Here is a 6,723-nt window from a genome sequence, read left to right on the forward strand (position 1 = left end):
AAACTGCTACGAACATTTGTGTACAAGTTCCTGCGTAAAAATAAGTCTTTGTTTCTCTTGGCTAAATGCCCAGGAGTGTGATTGCGGGGTTGTATGGTAAGTGTATGTATGGTTTTTCCGGAGACTGACAAACTGTTTTCCAGAGGAGCAGTATCATTTTATATTCCCCAGCAACATATGAGTGATCCAGTTTCTCCACAGCCTTGCCAACATTTGGTGTTAATCACAGTTTTTCATTTTAGCCATTTTGATACGTATGTTGTGATATCTCATTGTGGTTTAATTTGCATTCCTCTAATGACTAATGTTGAATATCTTTTCATGTATTTATTTGCCACCAATATATTCTCTTTGGTGAAGTGTCAGTGCATGTCTTGCTCATTTTCTAATTGGATTGTTGGTTTTTTTAATGCTGAGTTTTGAGAGTTTTTAAAAATATATTCCAGGGGCGCCCGGGTGGCTCAGTCAGTAAAGCGTCTGCCTTTGGCTCAAGTCATGATCCCGGGGTCCTGGGATCAAGCCCCATGTTGGGCTCTCTACTCAACGGGGAGCCTGCTTCACCCTCACCCTCTGCTGGCTGCTCCCCCTGCTCATGCACGCACTCTCTCTCTGTCAGATAAATTAATAAAATATTTTTTAAAATAAATAATAAATAAATAAAATATATTCCAGACATTAGACCTTTGTCAGATATGTGATTTGCAAATATTTTCTCCCGGTCTGTAATTTGTCTTCTCATTCTCTTAACAGTGTCATTTTCAGCACAAAGTTTTAAATTCTGATGAAGTCCAATGTATCAATTTTTTTCTCCTATTGGTCATTCTTTTGGTGTTAAGTCTAAGAATTCTTTGCCTACTCACAGGTCCTGAAAATTTTCTCTGTGTTCTTCCCTAGAAGTTTTATAGTTTTACATTTATATTTAAGTCTATGATTCCTTTTGAGTTAATTTTTGTATAAGGTATGAAGTGTACATTGAGTTTCATATTCTTTCTTACGGATATCTAATTGCTCTGGTACCATTTATTGTAAAGATTATCCCTCCTCCATTGATTTTTTTTTTTTGCTTCTTTGACATATTTAATTGGGCATATTTGTGGGCTTGTTTCTGAGATCTCTATCTGTCCCATTGGTGAATGTGTCTATCTTTCCACTAATGTCACCCTGTCGTGATTACTGTAGCCCTATAGTAAGCCCGAATACTGAGAAATGGTTTCTCCCACTTCATTCTTGTTTTCCAAAAATTGTTTTGGCTAATCTAGAGCCTTTCACTTTCCACATAAATTTTAGAATAAGCTTGTCTATGTCTAATGCAGAAACTTGCCAAGATTTTGATTAAAATTATGTTGAACCTAGAGGTTTAGGGCATCAGTTTAGGGGGAAATGACATCTTTATTATATTGAAGCTTCCCATCCATGAACGGTGTGTCTCTCCAAGGATTTAAGTTGTCTTTTATTTCTTTCATAAGCATTTTATAATTTTCATCATACAGATCCTATACTTATTTTTGTCAGATTTAAACTTACGTATTTTATTTTCTTTGGAGTGATTTATAAGGCATGTCTTCTTCAGGGGGAATAGTTGAACAGAGACCTGAGTGAAACAAGAACATGGAGTGAGCTTATGCTCATAGTGCAAAGGTCCTGAGACAGGAGCTTGCTTAGTGTACATAAAGAACAACAAGGAAAACAGCATGTTTGCGGTGGACTGAGCTAGAAAAAGAGTAGTAGCAAATGAGATCCAGGTTGTCAGGGGTTGACAGGGCCTTGGTGAAGTCATGATGAGACTATAGAATTTTACTCTAAATGTGATGAGGTGCCATCAGAGAGTTTTGAACACAGAGATGATATAGCCCAATTGATATTTTAGAAGGATTGTTCTGGCACTGGAAAATAGGCTGTGGGAAGGTAAGGGGAAACAGGAAGCTATATTAGGAAGCTATTGGAGTGGCCTAGATGACAGATGCTGGTAGCACAGACCAGGTTGGCAGCTGTGGAGGTGATGAGGAATTGTTGGAGTCTAGACATATTTCGAAGGTGTAGCTGAGAGGACTGGGTATGAGATGTTAAAGAAAGGGAAGAGTTGAGGATGACTCTAGGGTTCTTGGCCAGTGCAGCTGGCTAAACAGTGGTGCCATCTACTGAGAAGAGGAAAACTTCATTCTTTTTTTAAAGATTTTATTTATTTATTTGTCAGGGACAGAGAAAGAGAACAAGCAGGCGGAGCGGCAGGCAGAGGGAGAAGCAGGCTCCTGGCTGAGCAAGGCACCTGATACAGGACTTGATCCCAGGACCCTGGGATCATGACCTGAGCTGAAGGCAGACGCTTAACTGACTGAGCCACCCAGGTGTCCCTGGAAAACTTCATTCTTTAGCATAAAAACAAAAATTGTCACTGTCCAGAAAAGACCTAAAACCCGCTATTCCAGTGCGCAGTCCCAGATCAGCCATGTATCTGCAATGTTGGCTACTGGTTGGACTTCCAGAAACTACTGAAATGGTACCATAGGAAGGATGTTGGAGATGAAAGAAGGGAAATGAAACCAATATTTATTAAGCACATAAGGACCAAGATTTGTCATGCTGCTTTACATTAATACTCATTAGTTTCCCTATAGCTAAATAGTAATATGCTTTTTTTCTCTTTTCTTTTTTACTTGCTGTAAAATATATATATAAACATAATAGTTATCATTTTAACCATTGTAAGTTTATACTTCAGTGGCATTAAATATATTTACAATGTTGTATTATCATCACCACTATCTAGATCCAAAATGTTTTCATCATCCCTACCAAAAATTCTGTAGTAAAGCTAGTAAACCATATTCTACTTTGTGTCTCTATGAATTTGCCTATCCTAAGTGGTTCATGTAAGTGGAGTCATTCATTCTTTGTCCTTTTGTGTTTGGCTTATTTCACTTAGCACATAGTTTTCAAGGTTCATCCATGTTATACCACATATCAAAATTTTATTCATTTTTATAGTGGAATAATATTCCATTGCATGCATAGACCACATTTGTTTGTCCATTCATCTGTTAATGGACACTTGGGTTGTTTCTACCTTTTGGCTATTGTGACTAGTGTTGTTATAAATATCCGTGTGTAAGTATCTGTTTGACTTCCTGCTGTCAGTTCTTTTGGACATATACCTAGAAGTGGAATTGCTGGCTCATATGGCTATTCTATGTTTAGCCTTTGAGAAAACCATGAAACTTTTCCATAGCAGTTGCACCATTTTCTGTTCCCACCAGCAATGCACAAGTGTTCCCATTTCTCCCTGTTCTTGTCAACACTTGTTATCCTCTGTGTGTGTATGTGTGTTTTATTAGCCATCCTAGTATAGTAACTGCAAAGTAATATCTCATTGTGGTTTTGCATTGCTCTAATGACTAATGATGTTGAGCATCTTTTCATGTGCTTATTGGCCATCTGTAGATCTTCCTTGGAGAAATGTCTATTCGAGTCTTTGTCCCTTTTTAAATTAGGTTTTGTTGTTGCTGTTGTTGTTGTTGAGATTTAGGAGTGCTTTATGTATCCTGGATATGAATCCCTTATTAGATATATGATTTGCAAATATTTTCTCCCATTCTATAGGTTGTTGTTTGTTTGTTTGTCTTTGCTTTTCTGATAGTATCCCTTAATTCACAAAAGTTCTTCATTTCAATGAAGTCCAATTTATCTATGTTTTCTTTTATTGCCTCTGCTTTTGGTGTTATACCCATGAAATTGGTGCCAAATCCAGTGTCATGCAAATTTTCTCCAATGTCTTTTTCTGAGAGGTTTATAGTTTTAGCTCTTAAATATAGACTTTGATCCATTTTGAGTTAATTTTTATACAGTGTGTACAACTTCATTCTTTTGCATATAAATATCCAGTTTTCCCATCACTGTTTGTTGAAAAAACTGTCCTTTCCCGATTGAATAGTTTTGGCACCCTTGTAGAAAATCAATTGGCCATATAAGTGAGGGTTGGTTTTTAGGTTCCCTATTCTATTCTGTTGGCTGTCTTTATGTCAGTACTATACTGTTTTAATTACTGCAGCTGAGTAGTAAGTTTCAAAGTCGGGAAGTGTAAGTCTTCCAATTTTATTAATCCTTTTCAAGATTGTTTTGGCTATTCAGAGGCCCTTGCAATTCTGTATGTACTTAAAGATCAGTTTTTCCATTTCTGTGAAAAAGGCTATTGGAATTTTGATAAGGAGTGCATTGAATCTATAGATCGCTTTGGGTAGTCTTCCCATCCATGAACACAGAATGTCTTTCCATTTATTTAGGTCTTCTTTAATTTCTTCAAGCAATGTTGTGTAGTTTTTAGTGCACAAGTCTTTTACCTCCTCGATTAGATTTATTCCTATGTATTTAATTCTTTTAGATGCTCTATAAATGGAATTGCCATCATAATTTCCTTTTCACGTTGTTCACTGCTCATGTATAGGAACACAATCAACAATATCTCATTTTTTGTAAAGAAAGAAATAGGGACTTAAAATAAGTTGTTCAAAGGTCTTTGGTTAGTAAGGTCCAACTCAGGTCTCTAACTCCAAATCTATTGTGCTACCTCTCAAAGGAGGTAGCTTACCTGGTCCCTTTCCCATATTGTCCTTTCTTTCTGACTTGATGCTCTTAGTTGCAAATTAAGAAACACTAGAAAAAGAAGAAAATGGAGCACTGCAACAATTATGCTCTAAATTCTGGCCAGTGTGACAACTGAACCATAAGGAGGCAACCAAGTTCTCAAGGACACCCATGATATTCCATAGTTACATTCATGTCCATTCTTTTTGAGTGGAGGGCCCAGAGACAAATAACAAAGAGCCAACATTGAATGTGTGACCTCAAAATGCCAGAGTGGTTGGTGAGAATGACTCAGAAATCAAGAAGCTACTTTTAGCAAATCAAGTACTGTAATGCATTGTCAACACGGGAGAGTTCCTCATGGCCCTGACCAAAGGACTGTGTCATGGCACGTAGTTGGGGTTAATACTCTTGAGGAACTGGGTGGGGGTGCCTGAGGCTCAGGAGAGGTGCACTCTGCAGCCTGCCACCAGGTTAGAGACCAGGAGTGTGTCAAGTAACACTGAAGAGTCTCTAACAACCATGGCAGTCCTGATATGCCTGCAGGAGGGGATGGATGAGCTTTGTCCAAGACCCTGAATGCCATTCAGGAACCGCTAGGTTCTCTTCCCCAGTCCCCACTGAGTACTTTTCCTCCTCTCCCAAACCTGCTGTCTCACAGGATTTCTGAATCTCCATCTCCTGCTGATTCTGCAGAACAGCACAGGCAATTTGAATGTAGAGCCATGACTACTGTTGCACCTGCCACTGATGGGAACCTGACCCACTAGCTATGGACAGTGCTATGAGAAGTTCCTCAGTCTGCTTTCCTGCTGCCCCTTGCCTAGGCCAGCAAGATATCCAGAAAGGAATGCTGAAGCCTGGTAAACAGAAGTATGCTTCTATGTATACTTCTATTATACATACATACACACAAACACACATACAGAGTTGAGAAATTCGAATATCTTCTCCCTCCTCCCGAAGGGAAGAACATTCTGGCCAGAAGATAACACCTTGGGATCTTCTCAATTTACCCTCTTCTATCTCTCCAGTGTAAAGGTGCTCTATTGCAGTGAGGTATTCTTCCTCATACCTGCCAAGAAATCCCAGACAAGGAATGATAGAGCCTTCATACCTAATGAATTACTAACATTTTTAGGTGGAGAAGTAAGGAGTTGCCCGAGCACATGTGTAGGTTCCTCCTAATATGTAGGATACTGAGAAAATCCCACAGAGCTTCAAAGCTGCCTCAGTAACAACCTGATAGAAAATAAGTGAAGAAAGTTCACAAAGCAAAATGTCAGCATGGTATCCAGGTAACTTTCTCTGTGGTTCAGACTTTGGACGTGTTATAACAGCATTTCATTTATATCACAGAAAAAAATTAATCAAGTAGGTCATAATGCTTTAAATTATTTTTCCAGTGGGACTCTTATGTTCTAATGACACAGTCTATTCCTACTTCTTCCCACACCAGTCTCTCCCTGCTAGAAATTCCTATTGCACACTCACTGTACACCTCATTTAGCAGCTTATTTATTGAGTGATTAATATGCATGTCTGACTGCACTAGATGCTTTGTGACTACAGAGACTAGAATAAGGTCCCTGCCCTGGTGGAGAAGACTTAGCTGCTTTATCATGATATATTACTGTCTCCTGAGGGCAAGGCTGTCTCCACAGTAAAATGCAAGTTCTCAAGTTCTGCAAGGATATCATGCTTATTATGGTGCTATGGACATCCTAGGATTTCAGAAAAACTAGATTGAATTAAATCCTCTCTCTGTGTCTCTGTCTCTGGGGCTTACCCACTAATTGAGGATGGTAGCTGAAGTGCAATAGCTGATTTGTTCTTAAATGGCCAAACCTAACACAACTCGTCTACTTCAGCTGTGCTTAAGGGGTAAGGGTAGGGGTGAGAAAGGAAAAACCATCCTAGCATGTTGTGACATGGAAAAGTTGCTCAATGGAAGTCCACTCTCCTGGAGGGACCCCTTGCTGTAGGTGTAAACTGTTGCAGGGTGAAATCAAGTGCGGTGACTCAAAGCCCCACAAGTAAAGGAGTGAGGAAAGGCCAAATGAGTAGAATAGGGAAGGAAAGCAGCAGAAACTTCCTCAGCCAGCATATGAGCGGCAAGGGCCATAAAGAAAGGAATGGCTTCCT

This window comes from Callorhinus ursinus, unplaced genomic scaffold (assembly GCF_003265705.2).
Source record: "Callorhinus ursinus isolate GAN/ISIS: 27379988/994484 unplaced genomic scaffold, GSC_fseal_2.0 scaffold12, whole genome shotgun sequence".
In the NCBI taxonomy this organism is placed as follows: domain Eukaryota; kingdom Metazoa; phylum Chordata; class Mammalia; order Carnivora; family Otariidae; genus Callorhinus; species Callorhinus ursinus.